We start from the raw sequence: 11,887 nt of genomic DNA, 5'->3' as shown, positions 1-11,887 counted from the left end.
AAAAAAACTAAAAAATTGAAATCCACTTTCTACTACTAAATTCCATGCTTATTCAGGCTGAACACTTCACATCACAGTAGTAAGAGGTGATTAGATTATTAATTGTATCTACATTATCCCACTGATTTGTTCAGGTGTTTATCGTTTATTTGAAAATAACTCTTTTATGAATTTATCTACAATTATCGATGACAAATTTCAATAAAGAATCTTCCCTTATGAGGAAGATATTTTATTATTCACCATTCTGCAACCAGTCATAAATGTCAAACAGTTTTTTATAACTCTCTGAATGACTGAAGTATGCCTATAAAACAAGAACAAGCAAAGGGATCTACAAGCAGTGGGTGGGGAATTCTCTCACAAGCAATTTCTTACTCATAAGCAATTTAGATTATTAATGTGAAAGGATAGATCCTACAAGAAGATAGGTTTGCCTGTTGCAAGCTGAAAGTCCTCTTCAAACTAAAAAATGCTCACATCACTGTAAGTTCTCAGCTTCCTTCTGTACTGAGCCCTATCAGAGCAGCCACACTCCTTTCTTTGTATGCGTTGTCCTTTGAGTCATCAAAATTAGAAAAAGCTTAAGGTCATAAATATGCTAGATCAAGCAGTCATTATGCATTTGAGTGAAAATTCATGTCTTCATAATACCAAATGGGTAAGAAGTTAAAAAGCTAGCTTTTACATTTAAAACATTAGGACACATGTAATTGGAGATACTGCAAGAACAATGATATTTATTAAATTCTGCAACTACATTTTGCTTTACTTTCTAACTTTTGAGGAATTCTCAGTTTGGAAAATAGAAATCTAAATATTTCCCACTATCAGTCTGTTTGGTTTCCTATTTCTCAGTTGTATGATACTTACAATGTTAAATTGAAAACAATCTCTTTGCAGACTAGAAATGTTTCCGTTAGGAAAGAATGCGTCCTTCGTTTCTTGTTTTGTGTTTCTGTGTCATTGCTGTTTGATTGTGTGTTTTTAAATAGGTCTTTACCGCTGGTCTGATGTTTGTTTGTTTGTTTAAAGAAGGGAGAGAAGCTCTTTCTATTAATCTTTGGCTGACTGTAATTTTGAGCTCATAAGTCATTGTGAATGTGAGTTGAGGCAGCAGCAGTCCACTCTTATGCTTCATTTGTCATACAATTTGTAAAATGCTTTTTCTTGCAAAGAACAATGAATATCTAGGGCATAATCTTCCTTGAGGTTGCCACACAGAAAGATGTAATTTCGTCACTTTCATTGGAGATTATCTGAAATTAAAGCCAAATAAAACGCATAACTTCCTTATTTAGAACTGGTATATAACTATATTTTCCAAAGAAATTTATTTTGATTAAATCAATGATTGAATTAATTAAACAAATTTTTGCTCCTAAGCAGAAGGTGTTGTGAATAGTGAATAGTCTGTTTCTTTCAAATAGATTTATCTATTTCAATTTTGGTGTTCTTTGGCAGAAATGTAAAAGGCTTCAGTATCCTGTAGGGTCATTTGTCCTAGCCCAAGCTAGGACTGTGCAGAAATTTGGCTTTCCACTGAAGAAATGAGAAGAGCAAGGTTGTGTTCTGCCATGGAACACCTCCATTCATTCATCCATCCATCCATCTATATTTCCATCCCTCTTTTCTCCCTCCCTCTACAGGATGGCCTGATATCTCCTCCACTTTCTCTAAAAGGAGCAGGAAAAATACCTTTTCCCGCTTCATATTTCCCCTGGAAAAGACGACTTTACCACTAACACTTCTGGATGCTTTCAAGGTGAATTGGCCCCACTTACACTGGTGATTGGTGGGAGGCAGATTAACAGAAAACAAGGTTTTAATCAGTAATAGCCATTGAATAAAAATAAAGTGAGTGACTTCAGGGAAACTCTACATATCAACAAGGCTGGAGAATTATTCTATTTCCATAAGGTCATTTTCCTTATGAGCCACCAGTGGTAAGTGACCGACCAAGGATCTAGCTTAACAAACAGACTTTGAATGTACTATACGACTGGAATGCACAGACTTCTGTGCATTGCAGAAGTTGCTTTTGTGGCATCCTGTGCTATGAAGCTTCAGAATAGAAGCTGTGAGACAAAATTACTTTATGTGATAGAAGACCATCTCCTGAAATTTCTAGCAACTTAAAATCAAGAGAAAATAGATGTAGAACTTCACATCAAATTCTGCTTCTAAGCACAAAGCCACAATCTTCATCAATAAAGGACACAATCAGTCTCTCAGATCTGCATTCTAAGTCATTAAGTCAGTACAGCTGAGATCCCTGCAATTCCCCATTTGCATTGAGCTTGTTTGTATAAACCCCAGCAATGACAGCATGAATTTCACATCCACGTATGGTCAGTTCTTTTCACAAGCCAGAGAGCTGCTCTGTAGCTTGGTAAAGGCTAGGTTCTGCTTCAGGTTCAAATCTTCTGCCTGCTGTGCTGCACATTATAGTTCCACTCAACAGAATAAGCAAAAGATTTAAATCCTTTAGCAAAAGCAATAGTTTGGAGTAAGAGAAAGTCCGAGGGAAGATTCAAAATCTGGAAGGTAGATTTTTCTTCGGACCATACCTTAAACTGGATGAGCAAAACAGATTTATCCTTTCCCAGTATCTTAGGAATCATTCAGGAAAGGAAAAACTAATTAATATTTACCTTAAATTCCTCTCTTTTTTTTCTGTCTTTTCCTTGTAGTGCAATAGTAATACATAAAAGCAACTGCTTCTATTCCCTCACAATTCTATAGGCTTTATGCTGTTGGTTGAAGAACTGTCATGACTTGTTACAGTTTCCTTAAAGGAATGCACTTATCAAGCTCTCTACACCCAGGACACTTTTTCTCAACCTCTGCTTTTTTTTTCCCCTTTTTCCTATTTCTCACATTCACTTTCTTACTTTCTTTGCTGCCTCTTTCTCCTTTTTCAATCTTTCTCATCTAGCCTTTCCATTGTTATTCACCCTGTTTATTGCTTCAAGCAACCCTGACATACTGGACATCATTTGAAACTACAAACGACAGGATGCAATAAGCTACAGAATAGCAGTAATCTGAGGAAAGTTCTTCATTCACTCTTGCTCCTAACTCTCTGTCTTCTTATCCTACATAGAAAATAAAAAAATCAATACCACCTCACAGGGCTTGATAAAAGTGCTGGACAAGTACAGCAGGCATGCTGGATATAGTAAATTAAAGTGATCAAAATTTTCCAGTCAACTCTGCCTATAGCCTACATAAACTAACAACCCTGTCTGCAGAATGTCTGTCACTCTAGAAGCTTTATTTTATCTGTGTCTCTGATTATCTAGAGAATGAGTGCATATAGGGCATATGTTTGCACATTTATCTGAATGCATATGTGCGAGAAATAGATAGGAATAGAAATCAGTCTGTGTTTGTAATAAATGCTTCTTTTCAGATTGGTAAATTTCAAATTCGCTGACATATTTGTATTCACAAATTGTTTGTGGAAATAAGCATTATATTATGGTGAGAATTTTGCAACCAAGATCAAAATTACAGCATTGTTTTTAATTTTCAATATGCCTAGCTCTGTCAGGCTGGATTTTGGCCAGTGTAAATAAGCATTTGAAATACCATTTGGAGATCAGTCTTGTCAATTTCTCATGTTGGTTTTTTTTTCAGGTCTAAGTATGGTTTAACAATTTCCAATCAATGTCTAAAAATGTATTAGAGAACTGAGAGACAAAGCAGGCAGCAGACAGATCTGGCAGTAGCGGAATTCATAGCACAAGAAGCTAAACTCTGCCCTCAACAGAAAATGTGTACGAATGCATTGACTTCAGGGGGAGATGTGTAAAGGGCAATGTGAGACCTCAAATTATTCCATAATCAAAAAGCTGTAACTTAGAAACTTCACAGTACAAGAAGGCAAACGTCTTACTAATTCAGAAGAAATCATAACTTCAAGAAATCTAATGGCAGAACAGGGAATGCCTTCACCTGGATCTCGTGTGTTTGTTTGGTTGGTTTTGTCCAACTCACTGGATATTTATCCATGAGGTATTATGTCAGTTTTTGCCCTGCACTTAAAATAGCCTTTATCTGATGAGAACATAACAATTCATGCAAGAGATCCAACCTTCAGATTTTTGTGCCCACCAAGGGAAAGAAGATGAGTTTTAGAGTATGCTGCATAAAAACCACCTACTTTTATTCTTTAACCTATAGTCCTGGTCCAGTCCTCTGAAAGAACAAAGCAAAACTTTCTGAAGGAATACACCAGTGTGCCTAAAATAATTCCAGTTGTATTCTTGAGCAGTGACTGTGAGGAAATTAAGTGTACTGGGCTGCTCCTGATGTTTGTCTGGGATACTATATGTGACAACAAGTATAGTGTCCAAAAGTAAGAACCTGGGGAAGGAGCATAGGAGTGAAACAAATGCACAGTGAGCTCTAACATAAGAAGCAGGGAGGGGGAGGTTATTGTCACTCTCTACTCCACTCTTGTGAGACTCCATCTGCAGTACTGCATTCAGCTCTGCAACCCCCAGCTCAAGAAGGACACGGACCTGTTGGAGTGAGTCCAGATGGACCCTCAAGGATGACAAAAGGACTGGAACACCTCTCCTATTAAAGGGCACCGACAAGAAAATTCTTGTCCCCCCCATCCTGGGGAGAAACTCTGGCAGGGGGTGTTGTGATAGGACAAGAGGTAATGGTTTTAAACCATAAAAGATTTACGTTAGACATTACCGCCTTTCACTGCAAAGGCATTGAAGCTCTGGGACAGGCTGCCCAGAGAAGCTGTGGATGCCCCATTCCTGGAGGCATTCAAGTCTAAGTTGGATGGGGTTTTGGGCAACCTGGTCTAGTGCAAGTTGTCCTTGCCAGTGGTAGCAAGGGGTTGGAACTAGGTGGTCTTTAAGTTGTCTTCCAACCTATAGAACCATTCTATGGTTCTATGATTCTGTTATTCTCTTAAGCTTAACCCCAGCATGAGGGCTAGGTACTTTCTCAATCAAAGCATGTATCCACCTCACTGAGTCACACAGTGAGATGCACAAGAGTCTCTTGCACTGCTGCAATGTCCATAATATAACATATCTTTGTCCAAACAAACACCTCTTTCTTAGTTTTAAGCCTATTTATGTAATTTAAAGGATTGTATGCTAAGCTCCTTTAAGTCTGGAATAGTGGATAATTATCCCTTATTAACTTTTCCTCTGTCTTTCATTATTCTGTAGAGGACTATCACACCCCATTCCTCCTCTCTCCCTCTTCTTTTTTCAAGAGGAAGAATTCTAGTCTATTTTTTCCTCCTACAGACTGAAGAATTGTCTTTCATTTTTATTTTAGTTTATTTTCCCCACAAAGAGTATGTAGTATCTATGCCTCATTACTCATGCATTTGTCTCTGCTATCAAAGGGACTTGATTTCCCAGAGAAGCAGGAAAAGGTTCACAATACACATAGAGAATCACTGAGACTTGAATGGGTGCTTTGTAGGTGCTCCTGCTTGGTCAAAATCCTACAAACACTTGAGAGCTCTGCCTAAAGTAAAAGCTGCACAGCTTGACTTGCAGTGTACTCAGAAATTTCCTTTAGTTTCTGTGTGTCACTAGCCTGTTTCTCTTCCTTTCTTCCTTTTCAGGTTAATTTTTCTCCACAGCTTATTTTTTGCATTCAATGTCCCATGTGAATGATTGCTCTGAAGCTCTTTTTCCCCTCACTCCTCATTCTCCGCTCACAGTACAGTTCCTCTTCAGCCACACACAACCAGTTGGAAGCTGACACTATGCCATACCAAGAAGTATGTATGTGATATTCCTCACTGCAGGTCAAGCACAGAAATAGTGCAGCTCACTTCGGTTCACTGAACTCTAATGTGGAAGATTCTGTGAGCCACAGAAAATAAATAAATATCTCCAAAGCTATTTCATTCCCCACAGGCTCTCTACCGGCTAGCTTTTCAGGAGAAGTCAGTAGGAACTGCTGCAGACCATCAGATTACTGACTACTCAGTGTCAGTTCTGCCATACTTTGGCATGCAGAGCAGTGTCTTTAACAAATTCCATCCACTTTTAGCACCATTCCTCATGAAGAGAGATACCATCTAGCAAAGGCAACTAATGCATAACTGCAATTAGTTGTGCACATAACCTGATTTGCATTAATAATCATAAAGCATTGTTATGCTTTCCATTTTCTCTACCACAATATCTTTGCCATTTCTGTTTTCATCTGTACTGCTGTCTCTTCTGAATACCACGAGTAATTAAACCACATCATAAACTTATTTTACTTTTTTCATTCGAAGATATTTTAAGTCATTTGAGCAGTACAACAGTATTTTCATCTCACTATAACTTAACAGTCAAATAAAATGGCGAAATAATTGCTCCTGGGCTGATACCCATTCTCCAAGTCTCATTCCAGAGCAATGTTTAGAGTGAAGTTGTAAATCCCTGTGAACAGCGGGTTTGTAATGGAACTGCTAACACGGACTTCTCACTGTGGCAACACAAGTGATATTGCTAGCCATCATGTATTGAATTAGCATGTGAGGATGTATTGCAACGCGAATATACATTGCTTTCCATATATTTATCGCCACGGCAATCTATTGGCACAGGATATTATTCCCTATTATTTTCTATTATATCCTATATATATTTCCCTATTATTCCCTATCATATCCTGTAATTTCACTTTCTGGAATCAAGCACCAAATAACAAGAATGACTCAGTAGGAAAAAAAAAACAACAAAATGTAAAACTATGGAATATTTATGTGTTTCAATTAATGCTCTAAATAAAACTGTTAGAAAGGGTATCTTCAATGAACTTATGCCAGAATATGATAAGGATACAAGTTAGTATAAACAAATATAATTGCAATGAACACAACATTGCTAAGTTTGTGTGAACTTTCCTGGATATAGCAAGATGCACCTTTTCAACAATGTTACCTCCCTGTACAATGCTGTATCTCTCTTTCAAAAAAAGAAAGTGCAAAGATTTTTGGTTTGACAGCTACCAAAACTCATCAGGGCCAGCATAAGCTTGTAAAAATAGATTAGAAAATCTGTATTACAGAATTTGACAGTTCACAAAACTGTCACTCATAATTTTTTCATATCAAATATCACAAGATTATCTACTGAGCATCTGCCGTTAGAGCAGCTCACCAAGCACAGTAAAAGTTACAGAATGCTCTCAATCTAGACTCAGGATCTAGGCTTTGTAATGTAACATGGATTTTACAAAGCTCAGTGCTAAAAAAAATTCATCTTTGTCGGCCACCAAATCTTTTGCTTGGATGCCTGACGACTTGTCATGCTGATATTTTGCTTCATGATAACCAGTTTCTGAGGCTGGCTAAAAAACATAGTGACCCTATTTCTCCTGAAGATTCTCTTGTTTCTTTCCTTTGTCATGGCTGAAATCATTCTTGAGTGCTTTCCCTGCTCCCCACTTCTGACGTCCACCCACATAAGCACTCTTTCTAACTTACTTTTCTGCATAGCACATTTCCCAGCATGCCAGTACAGGTGTCATAAACTGAGGGAGAGGTAGATTGCAGAAAGCGGTTGATCCCACATTTTTCTGGCAAATCCTGAGAAATGATGAGTGGCAAAGAAGAACAAGTTGTAACAAAGGTCTCAGGAAAGGTAAATTGGTGTGTATTATCAAAAAAAAAAATGCAAGAAAGGTGACAAGTGTTGGGCTCTCCAATAGACATGGCCATCAAACAGACCTCTGTTTTATGTCTAGCCTAAGATGTGGCATGTCTAACAAAGTCAGTACGTCATTCCACAGGAGGGAAAGTGACACCTATGTCAGAGATAACAGCCATTCCAGCAATATCCTCTTCCCCTACGATGAAAATCTCCTCTTAAAGCCATGGTCAGCCTCACTCAGCCCTGCCAGACTAAATGAGCTCACAACTTGAGATTCTGTTGCTACACCCAAGAAGTTCATCTCTTCTTTGGTCTTAAGTCATTCTACACAATAGGCCAAAATCATTGCTGATATGAGAATACAGAGCTCCACTGAAATAAATGGACACCTGTCCATTCTTCTGGAGGAATCAAAGTGTTTATTACAAATAATTTGAAAATAAATTAATATCTAGGATAGGGATGCGTTAAATGTTCCTAGGCTAGGGAAGATTGTAGTCATTTTTAAATATTTCCTATAAATCCTTGAAGTAGTTCAGCCCCAATTAATTGTATTTTGAAAATTTTCAATAAATTTACCTTTGGGGGAAAAGCAATCAATGATCTTTTTCTTGCAAAGTTGTCAAAAGTGCTTTAAAAAAAAAAAGATTTTACAATTGTTCTGACTGGGGGCAGAGATTCTCTACAGCCAAAAAAAAAAGAAGAATTATAAACTGCACTTTTGGGGAAGGATCTATCTGGTGTTTAATCAGGATTAAAATGTGTTTCCTTAAGAACTTGAAACTCTTTCTTTCAAAAATTTTACCCTTTGGTACAAAGTCGTGTTTTTAATGTCCATAATTCATTTTTTCTTTTTTTTCTTTTTTTTAATTTTTTTTTGTTTGTTTGTTTGTTTTAATGTGATTGCAGCAGTGGTATTTCCATACCAGCTTCTTCAAAAACCTGCTGCTGAGGGGGCACCTGTTCAGAAAGAGTAAGAAATCATTCAGTATCATTCAGGTCACTGTAAATGTTGCTTTAAAGAACTGCAGGAGTCTACAGTATAACTTTGAAGGAGAGCTCCTGAAGAGGAAAAGAGAAATAATGTCATGCAGGTAAACTTCAAAGAGAATTCTTTCCTTGTTTCTGAAGAGGTAAACAGTATAGAATTAGGAAGCAGGAAGCTACCTTTGTTAACTGGGAAAGGCAACAAGAACACAGTGCTGCTGTCCTAAACCCTTGTTCACTTACAGATAGTGCTTCATGAGCTGGACTTTGTGCACACAACAGTCTGGTTTAGGCAGTTATTAGTCATATGATAAACAGGTAGATGAGTGCCATGGAGATGGCCAAATTGGAGAGGTTTTTGTAGGCTGTAACAGATGACATGATAGGTAATGCACAAGAAGTATTAATTCACAGAGATGGTACTGATAATTAACTTTGAGATCCTGTGTAGGATTTTCTTTATGAGAATGGAGTACAGAAGTTGGCATTTGAGTACCAGCTCATACAGAAAAAAAAAAATCATAAACAACAGGAAAGTCTACACATTCAAGATATCAAGTCAGATAATATTTCATTCTTATCTTTGCATATGCAGTTTCTTTCAATTTGGTATTCATATGTATCTAGAACTTGTCTTTCTCCTATGAATAGTAATTATTAAAACCTGAGAAAGATTACCTTCCAGAATTCCCAGAAAATGTCCTTTTGCATAAGTTTGTTCTGCATGCATTCTGCATTTATGTTCTTTCTGTGTTTGGCTCAGCAAAGAGATTTATTTCAATATTCACAAAAACACGATTCCTTGGGAATTGCTAGGTTTTTTGTTTGTTTGTTTGTTTGTTTTTTGATGGATGTCCAGCAAAAATATATATATATCTGCTGTTATTTTTGTTTAGGATTCAATTGGCTGAACCAAAGAGGGAACAGAAAACACACCAACATGATCCATTATGTCCAATCAAAGCAGTTCAGATATCACATACTGGATATACAAAGTGAACAGCTTGTGAATGAGCTACAAACTAAAGTAGGGAAGGAGTTAATCCTCTCGCTGGCTTAGAAGAAAGATCACAGTTGCCAGCTTTTATATAGGAATTTGCAGGTTGGTGGGGCTGGGCCAGCTCTAGGGAATTAACTAATTCCTTCATCTTCTTCCAGTGTATTATAAGATGTCTGGGTTAGAGGAAGTGAAGCCTGAGACTGGTGGGGAAGAGTCAGTCAGTAAATAATGAGGATAATGCTGGAAGGAAAAGAACTAGGCTGAAGTTCTCTTAATCCTGGAGTTTCAGAGAAGTGGTCCCTACATGGCCATAGTACAGCTTGTGGGAAATATAGCCCCATTTTTAACTTTATGTACTGAAACTCCCTCTTGCTTGAGAAGTGAGGCATACTCTGCTAGCTTTATTTTGAGGGGTTTTTGAAAAATGACACAATATGGCAGCTTTCTATTGCTTGTAGCAACGCCAAATGCAGAAGCTGGCCTGGTACTGATGGCAAAAAATAAACAGAGCTGTTTTCTTATATACATGAAAAAACATCAGAAGAAGGGATGTGTATAAATTGTTTTCAACCTCTGTTTTCCCCACATTAAGATCTCAAGCAAACTTCAAGCTGTAACTGCTTTCATAGTCAGATTAGAGGAGTAAAGTCCAGCTCTCCCAAAGGAGTGCATGCTCCTAATCTGTATACAGGAATAAACTAAATGTACAAGATATTAGTCCATGCAGCCACTTAAAATATCAGGAATAGCAACTTTCACACAGGTTGCTTTTTCTCCTTCTGTCCTCTTTACATATACATTTCATTTTTTTACAGACCCAAAAATTTAATCAAGGATATCCCAATTTGTATTTGAATAATTAGAGTATCATATTAAATTTATAATCCGTTTCAACCTCCAGATCCTTATACATCCTGCGTAAGAAATACCGCATACTGAGGTCATTAACATCATTTATTGTTGATCTATTTCTCTTCCACATTTTTTGAGACTTTGAGGTTACAGGAGGTAGCGGAAGCTCATTCAGTGGCAGATTATAGGAATAAACGAGATGGGAGAACAAAGAACTGATTATGGTGAGAAGCTGTGGCAACTCAAATATCCAAATTAATGCACTCTCATCCAAGAGGACAGAGCTGGTTGGGACATATGGTCTTTTTAAGAGCTTTAATGCTTGAATACAGCAGGAAGAAAGTCTGGCATAGCAGACACCGACGTAACATCAGTCACAATGCTTGCCACAAAATATACAGTCTCCATATTGCCAGAGGATAAGGTCAAGTGCTTCTGATGACATTGCTCCCACACGTGCTTTTATTACATCTTGCCTATCAAGCACAAGCTTGCATAACTTGCACCAAATATTGAGTACACAGAATAAGCACAATTTATTTGCCAGCAGCCAAGGGGAGGCAACCATCCACATGATATTTGCTTTTCCAGCTACGCTCCAGATTCCACCATCTGAATAAGTTATATTCATTTTACACTTACTGAAGGCTTTGCTGAGACAGGTTGCACTACCTTGACACAGCTGGATGTGTCTACGCTGACTGACGGTCAATTTACATCCAAAGAATAACCTTCCTTTAATATACTGCTGAATGAAGAAACAGCTCTATCTGCTCCGTCTATGAGTTTGACCTACATACCATCATTGTATAATTTATACAAATCACACGGAGTAACTGGTTAAAGTATTACAAATCATCTCAGAATTACTTTATGATATTTTTCTGAACTACGTGTACAAACTGACAAGTTCATGGGCTAAAAAAACAGGTAATATTTTATTATTTGTTTTTATCTGACGTCTGTTTTTAGACTTTGGTTTAAAAATTCAGTCCCTGAAAGCTCTGAGGTAAGCTGAGCTGTAGGGTCAAATGGTTTCTTCAGTGTTCTTCACATCCTAATTCTGAGATTTTTTTAAAAAGAAAACACTCAGTTCTTTCCAAGTGATTCAGTTGTTCATAAATTATATGGAAGAAAAGTAAATTCAAGCCAAATGCAGGCACTTGTTTGGAAAATGTCAGCTGATGTTAAAGCCTCCCATTATTACCATTTCAATTACACTGCCTTGGAATCCATCCTGAGGAAAACAAAACCAATATATAAAGACTGGACTGTCAGCCTGGTGCTAGAGGCACCAAAGCCCGGAGACATTTGCTAGCAGCTTCAATAGCATCTGAATTGTGTTCAGAATCAGCATCACTCTTTTTTCTTTTCTTTAATTTCCTTTTCTTTTTTCTTCTTTTTTTCT

This window comes from Meleagris gallopavo, chromosome 3 (assembly GCF_000146605.3).
Source record: "Meleagris gallopavo isolate NT-WF06-2002-E0010 breed Aviagen turkey brand Nicholas breeding stock chromosome 3, Turkey_5.1, whole genome shotgun sequence".
Lineage (NCBI taxonomy): Eukaryota > Metazoa > Chordata > Aves > Galliformes > Phasianidae > Meleagris > Meleagris gallopavo.
This window is presented reverse-complemented; position numbering follows the sequence as displayed.